The sequence below is a fragment of the Vulpes vulpes genome, chromosome 11 (genome assembly GCF_048418805.1).
Source record: "Vulpes vulpes isolate BD-2025 chromosome 11, VulVul3, whole genome shotgun sequence".
Taxonomy (NCBI): Eukaryota; Metazoa; Chordata; class Mammalia; order Carnivora; family Canidae; genus Vulpes; species Vulpes vulpes.
The window spans coordinates 60092618-60119331 of record NC_132790.1 but is presented as its reverse complement, the minus strand read 5'-3'; the positions used below and the strand labels follow the sequence as shown (position 1 = coordinate 60119331).

The 26714-nt window shown below is 43.1% G+C and overlaps 1 protein-coding gene across 2 annotated transcripts in view; it reads right to left on the bottom strand.

Moving 5' to 3' along the window:
* The window catches only part of MYRIP (myosin VIIA and Rab interacting protein), a 366004-nt gene extending 358091 nt beyond the window's left edge, over nt 1–7913 (bottom strand). Inside the window, exon 1 of one of the 2 annotated variants that reach the window (XM_072726528.1) lies at nt 7791–7913. The gene's annotated coding sequence lies outside the window, so the exon portion shown is untranslated. Of the gene's footprint in view, nt 1–5711; nt 6084–7790 lie in introns of those variants that run through there. The other variant, XM_026000964.2, reaches the window with a different exon arrangement.
* Nucleotides 7914–26714: the final 18801 nt, after the last annotated feature.

The following is a 26714-nucleotide window of genomic DNA, read 5'->3' as shown; positions in this document are numbered from 1 at the left end:
GCTCTCTCTCTCTCTCTCCCCCTATTTCAAATAAATAAATAAAATCTTTAAAAAGAATAAAAAAGAGAAAGTAAGTAAAAGAGAAACAATCTTCATGGAAAATTCTATAGTGGAGTCTGCTATAAAGAACCAATAAACATGAAGATATGTTCTGTCTTGCTAGAAAAAAGCAAAATAAAAAAACAAGAGCCTGGTTTTTCCCTGTGTCCGTTAAACTGGAAATGATGATGAATAATTGTATTTATCGCTGGCAAGGCATGAGGATCTGGTGCACTCATACATGACTAATAGCAAAATAAATTTATAAACTTTCCTGGAGGGTTATTTGGCAACATGTATCAAAAATTTAAGGAAAAGTAAACAACTTTCAACAGAGTACTTCATCCTAAGGAAACAAAAATGTGTAGAAGGATGAAGTTATAATAAAAAGTGTAAAGTGCTCAATGTTTTAAAGAATAATTTTGTTGAATAAACTATGGTATCTAAATGAAATGAGTTATTAGAAGGATAAAAACAATGCCCCAGAAGAATAATCACTGACTTTAACATTACTCATATGTTGTTGAGTTTAAAAATGATCTTATGTGTTTTAAAAATCATATGCAAATGCTCCTTATTTTTCAAGGAATTTGGGACCAGAGATGAGTCACTTAAAGTAAATCCACTTAAAATGGAGATCAAACTTTCACAGTAAATGATGGGAAGTTAAAAGTTTTGATTAGCATTACATTTGAAGAAAAAGAAACAATGAAATAAGTTTTATTTGATATCTTACCAAATTTTGATAATAGTATTTTTCATGAAAAGGGGTATTTAGGAAAGATCCTAAAATTCATGTTGAAGTCTAAGGGGTCAACAAGACAATTTTGAAGAAGAAGGCTAAGAAGAAAACATTTATTATAAAGGTTTAATAATTCAATGAAATGGTATTAGCTCAGAAATCACAAAGAGATGAACAGAACAGAGTTCAGAAATAGATCCAAAAATATAACAGAAGCTGGTGTGACAGAGATGGCAACAAAATAAGTGAGAAAATAGGTAACTATTTATTAAATGACAATGGGAGAAGTGGTTTTCAGTATGGAAAACAATTAGATCCTGGCCTCACACAACACAGAAATATAAATTTCAGATGTGTTTAAAGATTTGAAAGTTTTATCTAGGGGCACCTGGGTGGCTCATCAGTTGAGCATCTGCCTTTGGCTCAGGGTGTTATCCTGGTGGTCCTGGGATGGAGTCTTGCATCAGGTTCCCTGCAGGGAGCCAGCCTATCCCTGTGCCTATGTCTCTGCCTCTCTCTGTGTCTTTCATGAATAAATAAATAAAATCTTTTTAAAAAGTTTTATCTAGTAAAGAATATTAGCAAGGTACAGAAAAGAAACTTGGAAAACCAAAATATATTTTTTAACAGTCTCTATGGGAGAGGTGCCTGACTGGCTTAGTCGATAGACTCTTGACTTCAGGGTTGTGAGCTCAAGCCCCATGCTGAGTATAGAGACTGCTTAAAAATAAAATCTTTAAGAAGCAAACAAACAAAAAAACCTCTGCAGGAAATGCAAAGTAAAAGAGCAGTGAAACACATTTCATGCCGATTAGATGAACCAAAGGTTTTTTTTTTTTTTTTTTTTTTTTTTAGATGAACCAAAGTGAAAACATCTGATGGCACAGTCGCAGATAGCCGGATACAAGGAACTCCAAAACAATGCTGGTGGGAGTATAAAGTGACCCAACCACTACAGAGAGCAATTAGCAAAACCTAGTAACACATAGATGTTGATGCGGGCATATTATCCTACTCAGTCATTCAACTTTTGGGAATATAAATCCAAGACACACATATATTTGTACAGAACCTAATCAAGGATAAACAATATTATCAAGGATATGCAATATTTTTCATAATAGCAAAAGGGAAAAACATCTTTTTGTCCATCAATGAGCAATATTTAAACTCTGGTATACCAAACAAGGAAATGCTATGTTAAAATGTATCAACTAAACTTACAACTATCAACAAATGTTATCAACATACGTTTAAAAAAAAAAAAAGTTTTGTGTGAAAAAAGCAAATTACAAAAACAAATAACAGATCTCCATTTACATAAACTTTTAAACATAAAGTAGGACTACACATTTGGATGGGCACACACCGACCTAATGTTGCAGGTTGCGCGGACTCAACCCCAAATTCTCATCCTTCGCTGTCTGGATTTCCCTCTTGCTCATCAGAGAAGTTTCTACTTAATGGCAATCCCATACTTAACCTTAGGTAGCTACTACATGTAAGGTGCTATACCCGGTGCCAGAGAAGACAAAAGAATCGTGCAAGGCTACTCTGACCCTGCAGAAGGGCACAACTCAGCAAGGGCAGTCATCTGAGAGACTTGGTTCTGTCTTTGCTCTGGCTCACATAACATGCAAATTCAGGAAGAGTGCTTCGAGGCCCAGTTCCTTCATCTAGAAAATGAGAGAGCCACCTTCCTCCTATTGTGAAGACTGACTATATAGATATATATGTATATATGCAGTGTCCAGCACACGGCAAATGCTCAAACACTCTTAGCAACCGCAGGCATGGCAGCCACTTGCATGAATGTAATCTTCTAAGCAGCATGTCGGTCACATTGATGGTAAAAAGAAAAGGCACTAGATGGTTTTGCTTATCCTCTCCACAGCTGGATGTAAGAGCCCACACCCTGTGGTCTCCCCTTGAGACTTGGCCCCCATCCTGTGGAACACAGGGGCATTTCCTAGGGCAGCAGTTTGCCTATTTATTTTTCCGAGTTCACCACCACAGTGCTCTGCCTGCCTCAGGAAAGAGAACTCATTCTCTCACACCTTTGGGGAAATTCTGGGGTGAAATGAGACAAAGATAACCACAACACACCTGACCTAGCTTCTCAGTCGACCCTCTTTAAAATTCCAAGGACATACCACAGTTCCATAAACCGAAGAGAGTGTCTCGGCCTCCACCTTCTCCAGCATACAAGAGCCTCTAACCCACAAACCACCCTCCTGAAAAGCTGGGACAGGGGTTCCATCCATGGGCTTAGTGCAGCAGGCACGAGAGGGAAGGCCTGCCTGCCAAACACTGGAGAATCCACAGTGTTTGAAAATCACCTCTGGAGATACCGAGCTGCTGGATTTTATTCCTGGGAGTCCTTCCTGGGGGCTTGGGAAAGAATGCCAGGTATTGCGGGTGTCTAGCCAAGGTGGCGCCACCTTGTGGCAACAGCACAAAGAGTTTATAACTCATTCAGCCTTGACATTCTGGCATCCTCTACCAATTTTTAATTTTGAGAGATTGAAAATATTCCCATTTTTATGTTTCAAATGATAATTCATTCATATTTTTTAATTTACATTTTATCACGACACTATTTCAGATTTGCATTTTTCAAATACACTTTATGAATAAACTGGCTTCAATTTATCAGTATCAGCCCTATTGTGTCTGGGGTCTGGCTTGTTTCACTGCCCAAGAACATCCTGGGGAGATGGGGAGGAGACAACCAGTTTAGATTCCACCCAGGTCTTAAGACCAAATTCTCCCTTCTAGATTTCTGGACTGGCTTACATATAACTACCTTTGGTTTGCATATATTAAAAAAAGAGGTAGAAAATCATCAAGCAGTTTCATCTTAGCTTTGAAACAAAACTGGTGAAATAAATAATAATAGGAATAAAGACAAAACTTTCCTGACAAAACTAAGCAGGATGATGGTTACCCTTGGGGGACAGTACCCACAGAGGACATAGGGAACCTGGTAACATTCTAGATCTTAATCTGGGCACTGGTTACACAGGTGTGTTCAGTTTGTGAAAATCCATAGTCCCCAGATCTGTCCCCTCTTCTGTGATTATGCCATAGCTTAATATGATATTAAAACAAATTCACCAAGTTCTAACCAGTCGTCCCTCTTTAACTTGCCTTTGGGACAAAAGGCTACGCAGACACAGTATGAACCAAGAACGGAGGATGCTCATTCCTCTCCGAGGCATTTCAGTCTGCATCAATTGGTTTCTCAGAAGGCCAAGACCACAGATGAGCTCTCCTTCTGCCCCTCTGGGCAGGGAGGAAGGAGAAAGGACAATCTATATCACTGTTAATTTACATTGCTGAGCCTGGCTATTACTTCACTTTTCCGAAAATGAACAGGCAATTACCTGCCTCCCCCTCCACAGGAAACCTTGGCCACAAAGAGATACACACATCTCTACAGAGACACACTTCAGCTCCACAAAGACAGTGCCCCCCCCCCACACACACACACATACATGGTGGCTCACCACCGCCACAGACAGCCCCTCACCCCCCACAGAGACAGCTAGCTTCTGGCCCAGACACCACAGATGAGGCAGGCGATCATTGGAAGAGATGCAGCTCCCCATGGACAGGTAAGGAACATCAACTGGAATATGGAAAGTTGTATTTTCAAAGTCTTACCAAACTAAATTTCTCTGGAAAGATTTTTTACATCTGTAATAGGGTCCCAGAGACTGCTGTAAAAAAATTCTTTAAATCACCTCCACTTCTAGCCCCAGCTCAGACCATCTGGAACCATCTTCCTTCTATTTTCACCTCTACCATGTCCCATGAACCCTAACTGCCTTGGGAAGACTAAAAGGCAGGGATTATTCTGCTCTATTGATTAAAAAAATGAGGCTCAGGGGCGCCTGGATGGCTCAGTTCGGTAGAGCATGTGACCCTTGATCTTGGCCTCTTGAGTTCAAGTCCCACCTTGGGCATAGACATTACTTAAAAAAAAAAAAAAAAGTTGAGGTTCAAAGAAATCTGTCAGACATCATAAAACTATCAGAGCAGCCATCTGATCAGCCTGAGTTAGGGCGAGGTAGCCTGAGTTGGGAGGAACAGGGTAACAATATCAAAGAGGAGGGGTGACTCTCTCCACAGCCCAAAGCTGGAGAACCACCCACAGCACCACAGAAGCTGCCTCAAAGGAGCTGGAGTAAACTACTCACATCCGTCAACAGTTGCACCTTCTGGGACTGGGCTCCACCCTCCCCATCGAAAGTGCAACAGACCCAGATCACACGGCCTGGAGTAGGGCGGCCAGGAACGGAGCCAGACTCCAGGCATTTTCTTAGGGTCGACGAGCGCCAATGTTGGCGGAGCCAACAGCAGAGCGTACCTGCTTCTCTTACAAAGTCCTTGGGCCCAAACTGGTGTGCACAGTTAGTCTCTCCCATACTTATCCTCGGGGCCAGGGCTTATTGGGGAGAAGGAAACGGAGCAGGATGGATCCAAGAGCAAGCACCTAGCAAGTTCCCTTACCTTGCTAAGACGTTAGCAAATTAAATGCCAGGGAATGGGGGTGGGGTGGGGGAGGCGATGCTACAAATGCTGCAGGTCCAGGGGTTCCCGCCACGGAAGCGCTTGGCTCCACGCTCACTCCAGAGGCCCCCCCGGATGCCCCCATGCCTCTGTAGGGTCCCTTGGGGTCGGCTCCCGACCTCTCCAAATCCGGCGGAGGGGAAGGAACTATGAAAAGGAGACGGGATGAAGCCGAAGGGACGTCCACCCGCAGGAGCCCCCCCCCCCCGGTCCGCGGCCCCCGCCGGCGCGATCTCCCGGGGCCCGTACTCCGCGCCGGCCACGACCTTGAGCCAGTCCCTGAATAGCCCCATTTTACAGAAAGCAGGAGTCGGGAAGAGTGAGTCCGCGGCGCTGGGCTGCTCCGGGCGCTTACCCGAAGGCTTCGGCGCCCGCGGGTGCGCCCGCAGCGTAGCAGGTGCGCGGCGGCCAGTGGGGGCTGCACGCGGACGGCCCCGGGGACTCGCTCCCGCCCCGCCGGGGAGGAGCGGGCGGCCTGGCTGCGACGATGCTCCGGCAAGTTCCGCCAGGGCCGGGGGCGTGCGGGGCCGGGCCCAGGACTCGCGCGGGTGCGGGGGGCGAGCGGCACCTTCACGCACCCGCCCCCGAAGTTGCGGCAACCGGCGGCCGGAGGGGGGCGGGGCTCACGCGGAGGGGCCGGGCTGCGGCGGGCCCCAGGCCGGGGGACCCGCGTGGACCAGGGGGTGCGGGCGGCGGGGCAGGGCGCGGGTCGGTCAGCGCCGGATCTGAGCTGCAGCGCCGCGGGGCCTCGGCTGCCAGGACCGCAGCCGCAGCGCAGCCGGGAGCGGGCGGGAGGCGGGAGCGGGAGGCGGGAGCGGGAGGCGGGAGGCGGGAGCGGGAGGCGGGAGCGGCAGGCGGGGGCGCGGCGCTGGCGGCGGCGGCGAGGGAGGCGGCCGCGCCGCAGGAGCCCGGGGCAGCCTGGGCCAGCCCGGCCGCAGCCGCCGCCGCCACCCGCGGCCCCGCCGCTGGCCAATCAGGGCGCCGGGGCGGGGCGGGGTGCGGGGCCGCTGTCCGCAGGCTCCCGGGGCGCGCGGGCGGCAAGCGCCGGGAGGGGCGGGGCGGGCCGGGCCGGGCGGGGCGGGGCGCCTCGGGGGGGGGGCGGCGCCGGGGCGGGGGCGGGGGCCGGGGCTGCGCGCGCCCGGGCGGGGACCCGCGCCCCTACCCGGCTCTCGCCCGCCGCGCAGTGTCGCCCCGGGGCCAGACCTCGGTCGCTCCGGTGCTTCCTGTCGCCGGCCCCTGGGCCCCGGCGGCCGGACCCTCCTGGCCGCGGACTGACGTCCCGGAGTCCGGGGTCCCGCGCTCTCCCAGCGCGGCCGCTCAGCGTCCCGCGCCCCGCGCCCCCGAGCCCCCCCGAGCCCCCCGCGCCCCCCGAGCCCCCCGCGCCCCCCGCGCCCCCCGCGCCCCCGCGCCCCCGAGCCCCCCCGAGCCCCCCGAGCCCCCCGCGCCCCCGCGCCCCCGCGCCCCCCCGAGCCCCCCGCGCCCCCCGCGCCCCCGCGCCCCCGAGCCCCCGAGCCCCCCCGAGCCCCCCCGAGCCCCCCGAGCCCCCCCGAGCCCCCCGCGCCCCCGAGCCCCGAGCCCCCCGCGCCCCCGCGCCCCCGCGCCCCCGCGCCCCCGAGCCCCCCCGAGCCCCCCCGCGCCCCCCGCGCCCCCGCGCCCCCGAGCCCCGAGCCCCACGAGCCCCCCCGCGCCCCCGCGCCCCCCGAGCCCCCCGCGCCCCCCGCGCCCCCCGCGCCCCCGCGCCCCCGAGCCCCCCCGAGCCCCCCGAGCCCCCCGCGCCCCCGCGCCCCCGCGCCCCCCCGAGCCCCCCGCGCCCCCCGCGCCCCCGCGCCCCCGAGCCCCCGAGCCCCCCCGAGCCCCCCCGAGCCCCCCGAGCCCCCCCGAGCCCCCCGCGCCCCCGAGCCCCGAGCCCCCCGCGCCCCCGCGCCCCCGCGCCCCCGCGCCCCCGAGCCCCCCCGAGCCCCCCCGCGCCCCCCGCGCCCCCGCGCCCCCGAGCCCCGAGCCCCCCGAGCCCCCCGCGCCGGCTTCCCCAAAGACCGCCCTTCCCCAGTGCGCGTCCCTGGCACGTCAGGCGCGTGTGGCCCGTGCCCGCTCCGGGCTCCCTTCACCGGGGCCTGCCGCAGACGGCGCGTGGCTCGCGCGGGGCTCGGGGTCCGTCCGCGGCCGCGCCGGCGGGTCAGCGAGCCCGGCTGCCCGGAGGACGCCGCCAGGTCGCCGCAAGCGAGGGCCCCGTTCGGGCGCCCGCCGGGAGGTCCAGGTCCTGGACGGACGCCTGGAGCCGGAGGCTCCCCGCAGGCCGGGGCTCGCCGCGCGTTCGCATCCCTTCGGCGCCGGCCCGGAACCTCCCCAGACAGGCTGCCTCAGCCCCGGCGGCCCTGGGCCGTGCAAACTCGTTGGCAGTTGCAGCTGCCGCGCGGAGGTGACCCCATCAAAGTACCGCGTTTGTGGAGCTACACTGGTGACTCCTGAAACCCCACGAGTCCTCTCGCAGGACGGGAATTAAGAATGTTCTCTCCGTATGAATTTGCTCAGTAGAAATGGGTGGCTCCTTTGCTGGTCTGTCCGCAGCAGGAAAAAAAAAAACACAAAAACCCATAAACAAGAACCTTTAAGAAGGGAACTTGGAGGGTAAAAGAGTTGAAGTCTCTATAGATCTAGTGTCCTCTCTTAAAAGGACTTTATTATCCACAAACTGGCTAAAGTGGAAAGTTTGTGTTTTGTTCCTATTTTGTTTACATTTAATGTTAATTTTATTTACCTGTGCTGGTTAGCACTGGCATGCTCTGAAATTCAAAAAGTGCAGATGGGTACACAGCTGAGAAGACCCCTCCCACCCTTGCTCCGGGCCTCTCAATTCCTCTCCCCGGAGGAAACATTGCTGTCATGTTCCTGCTTACCCTAGAGAAAATCTAACCAACCAAATGTTCTTATTTTTACCTTTTGTTATACAAAAGAATAGGTCTAACTTCAGGCACAGGCCAGCAGAATAAAGGGTTGAATATAGAATGTGAAGAGATTACTCTCCATGTGGGACCCGGTAGTGGCTGCCTCAGGACAAGAATGGGGACTGGGTTCAAAGATTATTTGATATCATACTGGTGTTTGCAAAACTGGCCTAATATATAAATTCACCTCTTTCCAGAGTCTTTCAGAGTCAAGATACTAACACCTTGCATAACTCATAAACACTTCAAAAGAAAAACAAATTACATACAGAAGAGTTCAGTGATTTGAGTAAGCTTACAAACAAGACACGGAGAACATACAGATGGAAATCCAGAGACATTATGAACAAGAGCCCCAGTTCCCTATTTGTCATCTTGTACGTCAGAAACAGGCACAACTTCCATTCTTCACCTGAGCTATTACTGACTTTTTTTTTTTTTTTTTTAACATTCCCCATGAAAGGTTTGGCATTTGAAGTTGAGTTGGGTAACAATGAGCTCATAAGATGACCTAAACTGCTACCCCCTTGATTATTCCATCCTGAGCTGTCATTCAGCAAAATTTCACTGAATATCCATCCCTTCTTTTGCTTCTCATGACTCACAGGCAGTATTTGTTTTTCCCTTATCTGCATGATCCCGACCACTGCAAAAGTTTTAATGGATTCTTCCTTTATCAAGAAGAGCTCATTGACTTTTGTGAACCAAGGATATGTATCTCATCTTCTTTTAAAGCATGAATCAGACAGTCCATTTCTTAGCCAGAAGATTGATGAGTTTATCCTGGCAGAAAAGGACATGTCTCAGGAGGATTCTGGGTAAAATTAAAAGAGCATTAATCACAAGACTGGGGTGCCAATATGACCTTACTGCTTCCTGTCTTTGTGACCTTGGACAAGTTACTTAACTTTGCTGAATCCTAGATTCCCTAAATATAAAATATGGTGTAATCCTCTCCACTGCCCTCTCTGCAAGATTGTTATTATTTGATACAATGTACATGAAATTGCTTGATATGTAATAAGACTTAATAAGTTAGCAATCTAAACATGATCATTTTAATCTGGAAAAAATGAGTTTATTAAGGAAGTTTCTAAAACATTTTGTGGCATGTGCTGGAATAGAAGTGATGAAACCTTCACCCACTACTTCCCTATCAGTCAAAATATGATACCTGATTTTTCAAAAAAATGTATCTCTATCTCTTCCATTTCAATTTAGCATTTGTTATGTAATACAGTTATTTGGGTGTATCTCTAATCTTCCCAATTAGACTGGAAATGCCTTGAAGTTGGAATCATGTCACATCTTTTATTCCTAATGGGCACCTCAAATGTGATCTTGATAAATTGTAGACATCCAATGATTATATGTTGAATGAAGAGTAAGAGGGTCGGAAAAAAAATGTTAAATTGGACCTCATCAAGAAAGATTTTTTAAAATTCATTTGTTCTGTAAAGACCCCATTAAGAGGATGAAAATACAATGGTACACTGGGAAAAAATATCTTCAAATAACATATGTGACAAAGGACTTATATTGGAATATATAAAGGGCTCTTGACATTCAATAGTAAAAACTCCCAAATGGTCCAATTAGAAAATGGGCAAATGATATGAAGAGATATTTAACCAAAAAGTATATACAGCTGGCAAATAAGCACATGAAAAGATGCTCAACATCATTAGCCAAGGGAAATGTAAATTAAAACTATAATGAGATATCACTACATACTATCAGAGTGGGTTAAGATTTTTTAAAAATTGTGACAACACCAAATCCTGGTGAGGAGACAGAGAAACTGTGACACGTGTTGCTGGTGGTAATGTAAATGGTGCAACCACTCTGAAAACAGGGTGGCTATTTCTTTTAAAGCTAAAATTGAACCTACCACACCACCCAGCAATTTCACCTTGGGCGTTTGTCCTGGAGAAATGAAAACTTGCATTCTCAGAAAATCTTTTACAAACCAAGCCACACAGGACCAGTCCTCAACAACTCCACCCAGCACAAGATAGCAAGAGAGCAGAATACCATGACACACAACCAGTCTACTTGCCATACAAAGAAACAGGATGGAGCTCACTGGACTAAGTGAACGCTCATGGTTTTGGGTAAGTCAAGGAGAAGCGGAGGCTTCAAAATGGAAATCCCAGACTTTCTGCTCTTTTTTTTTTTAATTTTTATTTATTTATGATAGTCACACAGAGAGAGAGAGAGAGGCAGAGACATAGGCAGAGGGAGAAGCAGGTTCCATGCACAGGGAGCCCGATGTGGGATTCGATCCGGGGTCTCCAGGATCACGCCCTGGGCCAAAGGCAGGCGCTAAACCGCTGCGCCACCCAGGGATCCCAGGACTTTCTGCTCTTAAGCAGCAATTAATTGGAAAAAAAAAAAAAAGACGTGTGACTTTTTATGTATCTCACATTGATGAAATACAGCATATTGCACTAAACAGAACTAGAAATAGAAATGCACAGAAAATAATTCATTATTTATGGTAAGTATAGTGTTTTTCTCCAAGGTATTTTTTAAAACAATTAATATTTTACTATACAACTATTTGCTCCCTACTAAATAATGGCTTCTAAAAAGTTGTATTGCTTTCTTTAGCAAAGTTGATTCTATTTTAGAAGGACAGGACAGTGTAGAAGTAATTATAGAATCTTGTCATTCACTGATTACAGTATCCAATTACAGATCCTGGCACTGCTAAGAGATACTGATAAAAATATTATTTTATATGAGTAGATGATTACTGACTTACAGTCTTTGTGACTGTATCCTCTTACAATTTTTCTTACTATAAATTAAGTCCCTACAATAAAACCCAGACTTGGCTAATAACCACTGTGGCCAAATCAGATACTATGCTTCTTTGAATCTTGAACCAACTGAATCTAAAGCAGCTGACTCAGCCTGCAGTGTGCTGAGAGTTAATAAAATTAACAGTAATGCCCGGAAACTTAGCCAGTGCCTGTGTGTAAGTGTGCATCCCCTTCATAACAATTCTCAAAGCCTGAGATATGATTTATTCACCAAGGGTTAGCAATAAGGTTGCCATTGAAATGGCAGTCAGGCCTCCGCATAGAGAAGCATACAGATGAGTCTGTCCCCTTTCCCTCAGTGCCTGATCCTTCCTACCTTGCTCTGCATTTTCCTTATTCCACAGCATTTGTCACCCTTTAACATAATTATAACTTTCTTATTCTGTCTAATACTTACTGTTTGTCTTTCTCACCAGGATACAAGCTGCATGAGGGCAGAGATTTATTTTGCTCCCTGATATCTCCAAGCACCTTGGACAGAGACTAACACAAAGAAAGTGTTGGATAAATATTTATTATATGAATGAAGATTCTCATCCACCAACATTCACAATTCAAAGATGTTCAGAAGTTTTTGTGCATGCTGAATATTCCCATTGATATTTTCTAAATCAAGTGACCTCAATTGTTATGTATTTTAAAATTCCTTCCAAAGGTGAAGAATCTCGATGCCAGCTGCAATGATACTACCAGTTCACTGAGGATATTTCTGCTGTTAGTAATTCCCCCCTCCACTAGGATCATCACTACCTTTAAGGCAGAACCAAGAGGCTTATGGTACCAGGGGACCATGCCTGGAAGATAGAAATCTAAGGGTAAGAAAGAAAGGGGATACAATGTGAGAGAAGTTTCTACTCTATAGAAAGGATGAAGAGGAAGAGAAGGAAGAAGAAAAGGAGAAGGAGGAAAAGGAGTAAAAAACATATGTGGAATATAAGTAGTGAAAAGGACTATAAGGGAAAGGAGGAAAACTGAGTGGGAAAAAATTAGAGAGGAAGACAAACCATGAGAGACTCCCAACTCTGGGAAACAAAGGTTTGCAGAAGGGGAGGAGGATGGGGGAGATGCGGTAATGGTGACAGGCACTAGGGAGTGTACTTGATGAGATGAGCAATAAGTGTTATACTATATGTTGGCAAATTGAACTTAAATAAAATATTTTTAAAAAAGAAAAGAGTAAAAAAGGAGGAGGGGGGAAAAGGAGAAGAAGACGGAAGAGAAGGAGGAAGAAAAGAAGATGATAATGAAGAAGACAAAGATGAAGAAGAGGAAGATGAAGACAAAGAAAGAGAAGAAGAAGAAGAAGAAGAAGAAGAAGAAGAAGAAGAAGAAGAAGAAGAAGAAGAAGAAGAAGAAGGAGGAGGAGGAGGAGGAGGAGGAGGAGGAGGAGGAGGAAGAGGAGGAGGAGGAGGAGGAGGAGGAGGAAGGGGAGGACTCTCTCTGCCAGAAGAGCAAGAGATTTGGAATGAATGATGTAAGTGAAAAATACTGTTTGGTTCTCCCAAGAATCCAGGACTGAATCCTTCTTGGTCCTCAGGGGACCCAGAATGGGGAATGTGGGAAGGTGGTGAGAAGATGGAGATGACATAGCGTTTGGGGCTAACAGAGTTGAGCCCCTGAGAGACTGAATGTACAAATGGACAATAGTCAGACCATAGATGACAATAGGACTGACCCATGAATGTTCTCTTTGGTTCCACCTGCCTGGAGGTGCTGATGGTCAAGTCTGTGTTCAGAGGCAGCAAACCATAAGGTTGGGGGCCAAGATACAAAGTGTATAAGCATCACTTTCCACTCACAGTTGCATGCTCCCAAGGGATCATCTCAAGTCCAAATCCTCTTCTTCTCCTTCTCCTCCAGGAGAAACTCCTCCTTTCTACCTGAACTCTTCTTATAATCCTAATTCTTGCATATGTTGCTCTAAATGGCACATCTTCACCAATGATGATTTGGAGCTTCAGTAGCCACTCTGGGAACATTTGGCTTGAATAAAATTATTCGTCTGAGAGGTGCCTTGGAAAAGAAAGGACCTAAAATTTCTAAGATTTAATAGGCAACATTTGTGTTGATATGCAGAGGCCTCTAAATGAAATTCTGTTTTAAAAAGATTTTATTTATTTATTCATGAGAGACAGAGAGAGAGAGAAGCAGAGACACAGGCAGAGAGAGAAGCAGGCTCCATTCAGGGAGCCTGATGCGGGACTCGATCCCGGGTCTCCAGGACCACGCCCTGGGCCGAAGGCAGGCACTAAACCACTGAGCCATCCAGGGATCCCTCTAAATGAAATTCTGATGGAAAAAATTCCTTCACTAAAAGATTCTTTGGACAAAGTTAATGAGCAACCTGACAGTCTTAAGCAATGACAAACTAGACTCATTTCCTGAGTAAATTCTCCCTCTTTGTCCTCCAGTTGCCTCTTTATATCTAGCTCTCCTTCATCCCTCTTATCCTTCTGATCTCTTTCCTTCCATTTCTGGTAACTTCTCTCTCTTCTTTTTTTGTCCAGATCCCCTTAAATCTTCCTACTGATTTCCTAGGACCCCCAAATGCTGGTTGCTTCTAAAACTCTATCCCTCTCATGAGTCAGGTATGCCTTGGATCTGAGCTGAATTCACAGTTATAATTCAGAATTTCCCTAAAGAGGCAGCCAGCTGCTAGTCCTAGAATTTAGCCTTCTTTTCATTGCACATGTTCCAGGGTTGCCAGAACTATATCAACTTACACACATGTTGGTCAAAACTTCAGATGCTAAATCCTGGACGGCAAAAACTGATTGAACAACACGGAAAGGGATCTCCAGAGTCCCTCTTTTATAAAAAGCCCAAGTGTCAAAAAAAAAAGACCCCAAAGTTAGGGCAAAGTCTACTAAAAGCCATACCCAAAACATTTCCAACAAAACTTATTTAGACCATAATTCAACCATGAACGTAAAGAAAAGATGAAACTTAGAAGATTGTGGCCATAGAAGATTGTGGCCATATTGTTCACTCCCTCAGGAACACAACAGTTATCCCCCTATGATCCGGTAACTGCAAGATCCACACATTTAAGGATTTCACCTCTAATAGTCTGCACTGCTTCTTGCAGAATTGGCAAAATATTGCCAGGGATTCATGTATTCAAACCCATCATCAAAAGGTTAAGGCTGCCTTCCCACAAAATCTTAAATAGCCTCAGCCTCCTGACATTCTTTTTTTTTTTTTTTTTAAGATTTTACTTATTTATTCATGAGAGACACAGAGGAAGGCAGAGACATAGGCAGAGGGAGAAGCAGTCTCCCTGTGGGGAGCCTGATGTGGGACTCCATCCTAAGACTCTGGGATCACGACTTGAGCCAAAGGCTCAACCACTGAGCCACCCCGGTGCCCAGCCTCCTGACATTCCTAAACCAGAAAATTTCATCTATTAGAAGAAACATCAGAGAAAAAAACTACTTTTGAACTTCATTGGAATGGACCTTATCGTGTACTATTAGCAACAAATATAGCAGTGAAACTCCTGGAAGTCAATCCTTGGGTTCATGTTTCACAGTTCAGAATTCCACATGGTTGGCGGACTAGTCCAGTAAAGGACCTCATATTTCAAGTATTCAGAGATCGACTAATAGCAGCCAACTTTTGTAAGTAAGTAGCTGGCTCAAGGTCTGTGGAATATGCAGTTGACCTAGGATAGTGGGTAACCATGCCTAAGACATGGGACAAGACTCCGGGCTAATTCCTGTTTTATTATTCATCTGTTTGCTCATAACCATTCTTCTCATTTTCTACAGACCCTTTGTTATTGTCCACCCATAATGGCCCTTTTCCTCTTTTCATTCCTCTTTATTATAATTTTTAGGTCAGAACATACTCCTAATGCTATTCTTACATGATCTCAAACAGGGCAACCCCCGTGGCACAGGGATTTAGCGCTGCCTGCAGCCCGGGCGTGATCCTGGAGACCTTGGATGAGTCCCACGTCAGGCTCTCTGCAGGGTGCCTGCTTCTCCTTCTGCCTGTGTCTCTCCCTTCTCTCTCTCTCTCTCTCTCTCTCTCTCTCTCTGTGTCTCTATGAATAAATAAGTTTTTTTAAAAAAAAAAAAAAAAGGTTATCTCAAACAGTAGCCACTGCCCTGAGTCTTACCAATTGCTCTATATGCCACCCATCACCAGATCATCATGATAGAAACCTCGGGAGAATTTCAGTCTTAATAAGGAATGGCAGCTGATGTCATTTGCATCTAAATAGACAAATGACCTTAAATAAATCAACACGTGAATTTGGTAATGCTCTTCTCTCACAGAAAAAGAACCAATTATTACAAGATATTTGAATTCAACAACTTTCATGGGGTGATGGGCCAATCACTTGCCACCTGGAAGAGGTTAATAGAGATCAAACTGTAACTGGGCTAATCTAAGACCTTCTCATCTTCCACCAAGAGTGACTCTTTTCTCCCATGTCTCCATGTGCCCTCTACTGGATGCTGCTTCTTTTGCAGCCAGGATGCCTGGTCTTGTTTGCCTCAGACTCCTACTTCACGCACTTTACCAATACTATGCCAAGACTCATCTGTATACAGAGACCCTATTTCTAGAAATCACAAACTTGGAAAATTCCCTGATGATCCTACCCTTGATTATCCAGGCACTCCAACTGAGAAATCACTAACCAGTTGTTCATGTGAACTATCAGAGCAGGTGTTCCCAATGGGGAAATCTTATAAGGAGAAAGTACTATAAAAAAATTATCATTAACTTTAGCAGAAGTTATTAATAATACCACCTCCTCCACTCTAGACGATGTACAGACCAATCTCAACTCAGTAGCACAAGTGACGATGAATAATTGTATTGCTCTAGATTTTTTGCTGGCTAGTCATGGTGGTTTCTGTGCCATTGTTAATACTTCTTGCTGTATTTAGATTAGTGAAACAGGTAAAATAGAACAGGCAATACATTGCCTTAAGGGAAAAACTACTTAGTTACTTAAGTTTGATCTTCATGGCCTATAGAATTTGTTTACTTGACCTGACTTGGGAAATTGGGGTTCCTGGTTCTTGTAGGTGTCTTATAGGGAGTATTAGTTATTCTTGGTTTTGTCAGTGATCATGATGTTGGTCTCTGACATTCTATCCAGAATTGTAAATCCTACTACATAGATTCTCTCTTGACAGATAATCAACATGACAACACAGCAACAAAAAGTTAAGATGATCTTGCAATATGGTTGACCATGGAGACAACTGAACCATCCCCACAATAAAGATCCAGATTTGTAGCCTTCCCTGAACTGGGCAATCTACCATGTGCAAGAATGATAGAATAACCAAAAAGGAGACTGGGAGACTGAATATGCAAAGGAAAATGGCCAGTCCATATATGACAATAGAATGCTAACTCACAATTTCTGCGGCAACCAGTCCAGGAGTGAAAACACAACCTCTCTAGCAATTGACCCAGAACCATTAGCACTTTGTTAATAATTGCCAACTCTATAATTTTTTGCCCTGACTTCCAAGTAAGGATCAAACAGAGAAAGCCAAATATACTTTCCAAACCAATCACAGAAGATGCCCCACTTCTGGTTAGACTGATTCAGAGTCCTATGCCAACAACCTCCAATCAGATCATACCTAACACCTTCCTTTTCATTTTGTTATAAAGCTTTCCTACTCCCCTGCCTGCTTTTGACTTTACCAAACATAAGCAATGATGACTTTCTTATTTGTATGGTCTTCATTTATTTCCACAGCTCATCAGGAACTCTGAAAGGAGACAGCCCCATGTGGCTCCCATCTGGCAACATAGAGTAGCTGCTGCCAAATAGGAGTGGGACCATGTCAGATTTAAGGTAAGAAAAAATAGGAGATGGAACCCCACAGTCCCTTGGCTATTACACAGCATAGAAGAAATCCCCAAATGCCTACACACTCCCTATGAAAGAATGTGGAAGGTACTGATTGTTGACAACCGGCAAGCCTGCAGAGGTCACTGTTGGGAAAAGGTAGGCAGTACCTCTGTATCATTCCCACACAAGGGATATAAGGTGGTTTGCCAAGGCCAGGGACCTGATGTGGGATTCGGCTGAAATTCAGAGATTCTGTCAGGACATTAAGAGCCAAAATGAAGTCAGATCATCAAGGGAAAGACTCCAGATCCTCACTGCCAAGAACACTGTATTGGTTAGGTTTTGCTATGTAACAAACCACCTCAAAACTTAGCAACTTAAAACTATAAGCACTTGCTAGCTCATCATTCTATGGGTTGGCTACATGGTTCTTTGGGACTGGGCTAGCTCAGCTGATCTTGCTGGGCTCATTCAGGAAGCAGGTTAGCTGGGGGCTGGATAATTTAGAATGCCCTTACTTAATGAAATGGATTGTAAGTCAAAGGTCATCTAACAGTTTATCTCAGTGATTTTCTATGGGTTTCCTTCACTATTCTTATTCCTTGTCCACCATTTTGAAAATAAGACAGAGTTGCAATTCCAAGGCATTCACAAAATGCTTTGGAATATTTATCAGTTATATTAGCAAGCAAAGTAATGCTCATCGTCATTTGTCTGGTGTCTCTTTCTAGCAGAAATGTTCAACTTCTTTCCCTTTATGACCTTATAACTCAACCTAATACATACTCTACAGTATTTTTGAAAATGAGCATGTGCAGGAGGCAAACTCTGGAAAGGGCTTTCTGCACTGACTTTTGAGTTATGTAAAGGTATCTCTCTTTTTTGCCATATGAAAAATGAGAATGTAGCATAATTCCTATGCCATGGTCATCATGTCATTTGAGTGAAGTCATTGATGATATGCTCTTCCATATGCTTATGTAGTAACCATATGTATTACATAGGAAGTTCTGTAATTCAACAGATAAAGCTCAATTAGCATTACTAGAAGGAAACACTGCTTCATTAACAATAAACCTAAATTTTACTATACATGTAGAGAGAGCCCTTGGTGGACTTGGTGAAGTTTTAGACACTTTCTATTCCATAACCAAGGTTTATTTCCCCTTGGAGCTCATGACTACTTCCACCATGTTGTCTTCAGCAGATAGCTACTCTTTTTCTTTTTTTTTTTCTTTTTTTTTTTTTTTAGCTACTCTTTTTCTAATAAACATATCCAAACAGGAATTTAAATCCCTTTCTCATGTTTCTGGGGACACTTGAGATAAGATTTGGACATTTTTTTTTAAAAATCACTGAAGACTAGGGGAAATTGTAAATAACATTGAGAGTACCATTATTTGAGGCTAGTGTTTCTCAAATTTTATTCCACAGAACACTAATTTGGGAGGCCAATAGAAGATGCTCAATGAAACGATATTTATGGTTGAACAAAGTTGTGCAATGGTGCACACTATATCTACCCCCATAGATACTAAAATGTACATGAGCATAATAAAGGCTCTGTGAAGTCCTGCAACAGACCTCTTAGCTTTTCCTAATGCAATGACTCCCAATCTTATCAAAGTACAGACTTTTTGTGTTAGCATACATCCAATATCATGTGGGCAGCATGCCCTAAGATATCAATTTGGTTACCTGAATTGTATCCTAACCCTTACAAAGGTGATCCTTGTAAGGCAAAGATTGTCCTGGGGTCTCTTCTTTCCCACATCTCCATTCAGCTTCTATATGGCAGATGCTGTCCTGAAAACTCAGGTGAATTCCTCCATGAATAAAGAGAAGACCATCAAGACCTTCTTGTGGCTACTTGAGCTCTGCATTCACAGTTCTACTTTCTTCTCTAAGAAGTCTTTCCTTTTCAGATGAGTGATACCTGGAATGGCCTGCGTTACAAGACAGAAGAGAACTGTAATAGTTGTCAAGAGCAAGAACCCTGGAATCTGACTCCACCACGTCTTAACTTAAAATCTCCATGCTTCAATTGTTTGATGTGTAAAACAGTAGCAGTAGTAATTACCTCATAGGATATTGTGAGTAGCCCATGAGTGAAGGCTTTTAAAATACTTAGAACAGGATCTGACATAGAGTGTGTACTCTGTAGATGTCAGGATTATTTAGTTTAGCTTTGACCTGGCAGCCCTCCAAAGAATATCCCCCATCAAACTACGATACTGATTTCAAAATTCATTCAAGAGAGACACATCATAAGAATCTAGAAAATCATTTTTTTTCTGGTTGCAAATATTATGTCAGCATGATTATCAATAGGTTAATTGATACATTTTACATTTTTATTTTTATATTTTATAATTACAAAAGTAATACATTCTAACACTGGAAGCCTGTAAAACATAAAGAAACATTAAAGGGAGAAATGCACTCAAATTATCTGTCTTTGGAGATCCCACTGGTAGTATTTTATTTTGTTATATATACAACATACATATATATTATGAAAATGATCATATAATACACCACTAGAAATATTTTTCACTTGGCAAAATGTTATATACACTTACCCTATCACTATTCAACAGTTGCAGATTATTCCATCCTATGGATGTATTATAATTCATTTCTTGATTCTTGAGTGATTTACTCACCAGGATGATTTGGTGAATTACCCATCACAAAACCAGTGTTTTAACAGAAGGAACCTATACGCTCTTCATCTCCTGGAGGGTTCTTAAGCCCTATCAATTCTTTCCACTGGATTTCCCGCTCATGCACCATGTCCACCTCTTAGTCTTCATTATTTTTTAGGGTAAATACATTCAAGTCAAGCACATCCACAGTCAGCCAGAGAAAATCAAAGGGCTAGAAGACAAAGCTTATTAAGTAAGATTAAAGGAAATAGTATTCTTTCGTCCATTATCTGTCAATTCTCTATACTTATTATTCAAGCATTAATATCTTTCTTCATTTTTTTCTTCTTATTCTATTTTCCATAAAAATGAGAGTATTTGCTATAATGTGTGTCATTCCATGACACGTGACAGTGTAAAATTGGCCAAAACCTCCTTCCTTCACTTTCAGGAGAAAAGAGCTCTGGTATGCTTCAAGGATAAAACATGGTAAAAATAAATAAATAAATAAATTATCCAGAAATCCCAACACTAAAGCATCCAAAGTTGAAACTTGTTTTGAATTGAACCTTTTTCCTAGTGATCTTCCATGTTTCAAATCATGCAACTAGAATAACTAATGAATGAATTGCTCTGGTATCTGTGGTTTATGACAGAATCTACAGAACAATGAATAACCAACCAGTTGGGAACATCATAGCAGCTGAATTCTCACATTAGAGGCAATGAGATACAGTGTGTCCCTGTGCATTGGAATATATCTGTGAGCATTCCCTAGATTGGCTGGATCCAGCTGATCTAGGATGGCCTCACCTAGGATGGCCTATCTCTAGTCTATGTAGTTTCTATTTATCCAGGTGACCAGCCCAGGCTTACTCACATGGCAGGGGCATGACTCCAATAAATTGAGCACAGTGTGCAAAACCTCTTGAGCATTAAGCTCCAAAGTGGGATGGATTCACTTTCCCTACATTATGTTAATCAAAACAAGCCTCAAGTCCAGTCCAGATTCAAAGCAGTGATGAATTGGACTCTATATCCATAAGGAAAAACCACAAAGTCATAGTGCCATCGAAGTCTAGATAGAGGGAAGAAAGTAACTATGGCCATTTTTGTCAGTAATCTGCTACAGTTCATCTCTGGCCACAACTACTCATGTTTCTTCAATATGCAAAATACACTTACTTCTTCCCAAGACCTCTTTCCATCTGTATTAGAGTCCATGATTTGGGGACCTACATCCTTCCACAAGAGGCTTGACTGGAGACATGTGAACTAAAAAAACAAAACAAAACAAACAAACAAACAAACAAAAAACAAGTTACATGCTCTCAACTCACCCAACCTACAAATGGGAGGCATGGGCAGGACAAGCACAGTAGACTTTTCCATTGAGAATATTCTGTTAAAAACAATTCATACAGTGAAAATATTGTACATTTATTGGCCAAAGGATTTCATCACTATTGGGGAAGGTCATCAAGAGGATGTGATCGCCGGCTGACCCACAAGATATAAGTGGGCAATTGAAGGCTCCTCACCCCCTTCCTTGTCCTTGGAATGTAAGTTCTGCCCACCAAACCTACAACTGGAGCCATTTTCAGGGACAGGACACAGACTTGAGATAATGAGGTGGTGTTGAAACCCTCTGGAGAGTTGTTATACATGACTAAACTCCATACATGCCTCTATATAAACTTTCAAGATTCCAGCAATAAGTGGGGGGCTACTAGTCTCATGACCACCCAGGACAAGCCTTGTAAATAAGTTCCTTTGCTTCTTAAACCTGTCACCTGCCTATCTGAAGTGGCCTACCTCTTTCTTCAGTCTCTGCCTGGTGTTCATATAAAGGGGGTTTGTGAACTAACAATTCCAGAGCATGGGATGCTGCCAATTGTGCAGACTGAAGAGAGGTCCCAACAAAAGGCTATGCAAAGCACTGAAGCATTTTAAAGTAGTGATTTTCTTCTTTGGTTTCTGCAGATGCTGACACAACAAATTCTGATTCTAAGTGGCTTGGCCAGATTCCTACCTACAGATCAAGCAGGATTTTCTGGTAAATAAAACATTCATGCATTTTTTATTAGTGCATGATTCATTTTTATGAAGTTGTCATTGCCATTTTAAAGTGTGTCCTAAATCCTGATGTTCTGTGTAAGATTTTGATGAGTGAATGCTTTAAATTGTCTTATCATTAAACATTTAGGGTTTTCTATAACATGTTACTTTCTTTTTTTTCTGCTTTCTATGAAATCTAGATGACTTTGGTTAATGTAAGCTGATAGCTACTTAATATATTCTCTCCTTGAGTCCTAGAATACATTTTTATTAAACGAAGTTTTCCAAAGCATAGGTAGCTTTTTAACATTTTAAAACATTTTGTTGTAAGATAATGTACATATAGAAAAGTACACATACTGTATGTGTATAGCTTGATGAATTTTCCCATTGAGTACACTTGTGCAATCAGCAAGCAGATAAGAAACAGGATATTACCAGACCCCAGAAGCTTTCTTGTGCATGTTTTCAGCCATTATTCCTCTAAGATAGGGCTTCTCAACCCCATCACTATTGATGTTTTGGGCTGAACAATTCTTTGCTGCTGGAGGCTATCCTGTGTATTTTAAGACATTGAGCACCATTCTTGGTCTCTACCCACTACCTGCCAGTAACAACTCTCATTTCCTGTGGGATAACCAAAAATATATCTCCAGACATTGCCAAATATGCTCTGAGGACCAAATCATGCCTGATGGAGAACCTCTGCCTCTAAGTTAACCACTATCATGACTTCTAATAACATAGATTAGTTCAGTTGACTTTGTACTTTATATAAATGAACTCATACACTTTATTCTTTTGTATCTGCCTTCACTCTCTGAATTATATTTGCAATATTTATATTTTTCTGTGGAGCTGTAGACTATTTTGTTGCTGAATAGTACTCCAATGTGTGAATATATCCCAATTTATTTATCCATTCAACTATTTTTAAAGGTTTTATTTATTTATTTATTTATTTATTTATTTATTATTTTTTATTTGAGAGGGTGGAGAAAGGAAAGGCAGAGGGAAAGAACCTCAAGTGGACTTCACAGTGAGTGTGGAACTCAATCTCATGACCCTGGGATCGTAACCTGAGCTGAAACTAAGAGTCAGACACTTTACTAACTGAACCACCCAGGCACCTCTATCCATTCAACTATTGAAGGCCATTTTGGCAATCACCAATTTTTGACTAATACTGTTTTAAAACTCATTTCTTTGTTATCATATCTTATACCCCAAATTAAATACCATACCTTATCTCTTAAAAACTTTTTTTTTTAAGTTAAGGCATCTCAGTTGTGGAAATTTTGTTAATCTGGAACAAATCACATGCTAGGCATTATAAATAAAATATGTTTATGGTAATTTCATAATAAATACACAATGGGGCCATTGATCCCGAGGGTGAGATTGGGAGGAGGGAGAAAAGGAGTTCAAGTTCAGTGAAACCAAAATTATTGAACATCTGTGACTGCCAGGCACTGATGGTAGCTCTGGAAATGTGAAGACGAAGAAGACAGGTTCTCTGCCTTTGAGAATTTTTCCATCCATTCCTCCTAGTCCTGGCCAATTTTTCTCTCCTGGAGCTGATATGACCTAATGGTACCTCCTGTGTGGAAGGGTTACCTCTGATGACAGGACCTGGGCAGTGCCAGGGGGAGCAGTGTGGGTGGGCAGAGGAGTTGCACCTACTTTTGTTTTTTTTCAAGTATAAAGAGGGGGTTCTAGAGTTGCAGTTCCATTCACCACCAGGTAAGTAAACAGGGAAGGGTTTAAAGCAGAAACTTTAAGAATGGATAGGATGCAAGCTGCAGAGGGGAAAATTCTCTTTTCCCCAAAGACCTCCAACTGCACAAGAGACTGGATAGGGCAGGTCAGGGGAGGTGGCAGACACAGCCCCCCAAGGAAATCCAGCTGACAGGACAGAAATGCTTGCTGATGCTCACGAGTCACTTCATAACTGCATCTATAAAGTTCATTTACATTCACAACATACATCCCACTAGACAAAGGAAAATATGAGCCTAGGGAAAGAATGGCTCTGTGGAGCTTCTGTGTTTTAAAAAGGCTAATTTGGTCTTTAATAGGCATCAACCAAGTTGAGTGGCTTCTTTTTCACAAGAAGACTTTCATCACCAGTATTCCATTAGTATCTTTGTCTCTTATCTTTGCTACTCAAATATTTCATTAATTCTCTACAACTTGAGGACAATGAAACAAGGGCCAGTGTGGGTGGTATCATCCTCCTACTTATTCATCATTCTCAGCCTTCTGAGACTTTCACTTCTCTTCTTCAGTTTATGTTTGCTCATTATTGTTATGCATTCATTAAATTTCAGTACTGTCTAATTAAATTGACCAAATGTTTATGTTGTGAGTTCACTTTGAATTAAGCTTTCAATTAAGTTTACATTCCACTGAGGGGGGCACTTGACAGGATGAGCACTGGGTGTTATACTATATGTTGGCAAATCGAACTCCAATTAAAAAAATAATAAAATTTAAAAATTAAAAATAATAATTACCAAATTACAAATATTTAGGAAATTAAAGAATTTCAATCCAACATGGAAAGGTTTCTCAATTTTCTCTTAAGTAAATCAATAGGAAATAAAAGAATATTAAAGTTTTTATAACCATATGCATATTTGTCATTTAAAAGATCATTTCATTAAACCTAGACCTATTTCTAAGAAAATGTTAGATGATATTTATAAAGATGATATTCCACCTACTTCCCTGGGCAATCCTTTAATAAGCACCTTGCCTAATTTATTAAAATAGCAATAGGCAAAGCAAAACAAATTTGAACTCAAACTTTTTAATGGTCCTGTTGTGCATACAGTCTCAAGAACATGCCACCCTCCCCAATACCAACAACCTCTCTGCCCTCCTGCCAATTAGCCAATTAGAGAACAATGAGCCATTGAACCACTGACTTGCAGAGCCTTAATATTTAAAAGCCTGTCTTTTATGTTTGTTTTCTGTCCCTCAGGAAAATCCCCAAAAGACACATTTTTCACCATATTTATCCATCACATGCTAAAATAACTCAGAACAAATGTACAAGACTTTCCATTGAACTACTTGGGCCTTCCAGTTAATATGCCTCAAAACTTTCACTGCAAAGGCTTTATAATGGGTTATCACATGATAACAGAAGTGTTTTTCTTTTCAAAATTCTTGTTTACTTATTTGTGAATCCAATATTATAAATTATTGTTTAAATAAGCATGCTTATTCTTTAAAGGAAACTGCATCTTTTTTGTAAAGCAAAATGTGCATATGTGTTCTTTAAGACATTAGCTATATATATATATATATATATATATATATATATATATATATATATATTTGCGGGGGTATACTCACAGATAGCATACATATGTATCTAGATAGATGTATATATACATTCATATACTCAAACACAGTGTATATAACATATATATGGATATACACATATGAATGTATATATATACAATTCAAAGTAATGGTTTAGAGCATTGATACTGCAGCCAGTCTACTTAGGTTTAAATTCCAGATGTGATATATATATATAATGGAATATTACTCAATTACTCAGCCATTAGAAAAGATGAATTCTTACCATTTACATCGATGTGGGTGGAACTGGAGGGAATTATGCTTAGTGAAATAAGTCAATCAAAGAAAGACAATTATCATGTGGTATAAGAAACAGCATAGATGGTCATAGGGGAAGGGAGGGAAAACTGAATGGGAAGTAATAAAAGAGGGAGACAAACCATGAGAGACAGTTAACTATGGGAAACAAACAAAGGGTTGCTGTAAGGTTGGTGGGTGAGGGGATGGGATAATTGGGTGATGGGCATAAGGAGGGCACATGATGTGATGAGCACTAGGTGTTATATGCAACTGATGAATTGCTGAACTCTGCATCTGAAACTAATAATACACTATAGTTGGCTAATTGAATTTAAATAAAAATAAATTCCAGATCCATATGGTAATAAAGGCAAGTTACTTAACCTTTGAATGCCTCAGAGTCCTCCTCCTAAAATAAGAATAATACTTGTATCTATTTCATCAGGTTGTTAAAAGGGTTAAATGAATGAATATCTACATAGGTGTATATAGAGCTTAGAATGGCATCCAGCTATGTAAGTATCTGCCTGTAATTAATCTGTGTGTATCTGTATCTGTGTGTATCTGTGTGTACAGGTAAAAATGATTAACCTTTCTTGTGTCTATTTCACACATTTTTGAATACTAATCCTAGATTTTTCTTCATATGATATATATGTATACACTTAAAGATTATTGAACAATTAACTGTTTCTACTAATTCTTCTTCTACCAATTCTACTTCTCCAGACTAAATAAATCTAATTTTTTACTTTTGCCTCATGTATTTTATATTTCAAATCCTTAAATCTTTCCATCTACTCTTTCTTGACTCTTCCTAAGTTCTCCACATCTCTAGAGCTGTCAAACCCTTAAGTGTTGCCAGTGTTCTAACTAGGATGTGAGCATGCAGCTGTGAAGCCTTTACAGGGCTGGGAGTTCTTCAAGGAGGCTGAGACCAGCTGTGGTTCCTGGGTCTCACCCCAAGAGCCTCATACTTGGCTCTTCCTGAAATGTGCCTCCTTTCAATGTTACCATGGCATCAGCACTCAAGAATTATAGAACAGAGGCTGCCCCCCTGGCTGCACATTAAAATCACCAGGGAAGCTTTTAAGAAGTGTCAATGACTAGGTTTACCCAAAGCAAATAAATCAGAATCTCTAGGGGTGTGGCTATATACTGCCATTTCTTAAAAGCTCCTGTCTGGGTCTAAAGAGTAGTCAGGGTTCACAGTTGGAGTCGAGTAGAGAGGATATCACCATCAAACAGATGCCCATATCTTTGCTCTGCTGCAAGAAAGGTACTATTAGGGTGCATTCTTCCCTCCTTGTGTGGCAACATCTTCCCAGCTCCTCAGAGAAGGTCAGTGGACAGCCTCTTAATGCCGTGCTCCCTGCTTTGTCACCTAATGCCTCCAGAAAAAAAAATCTGCACAATGAGACTAGAAGTTGTGTTTTA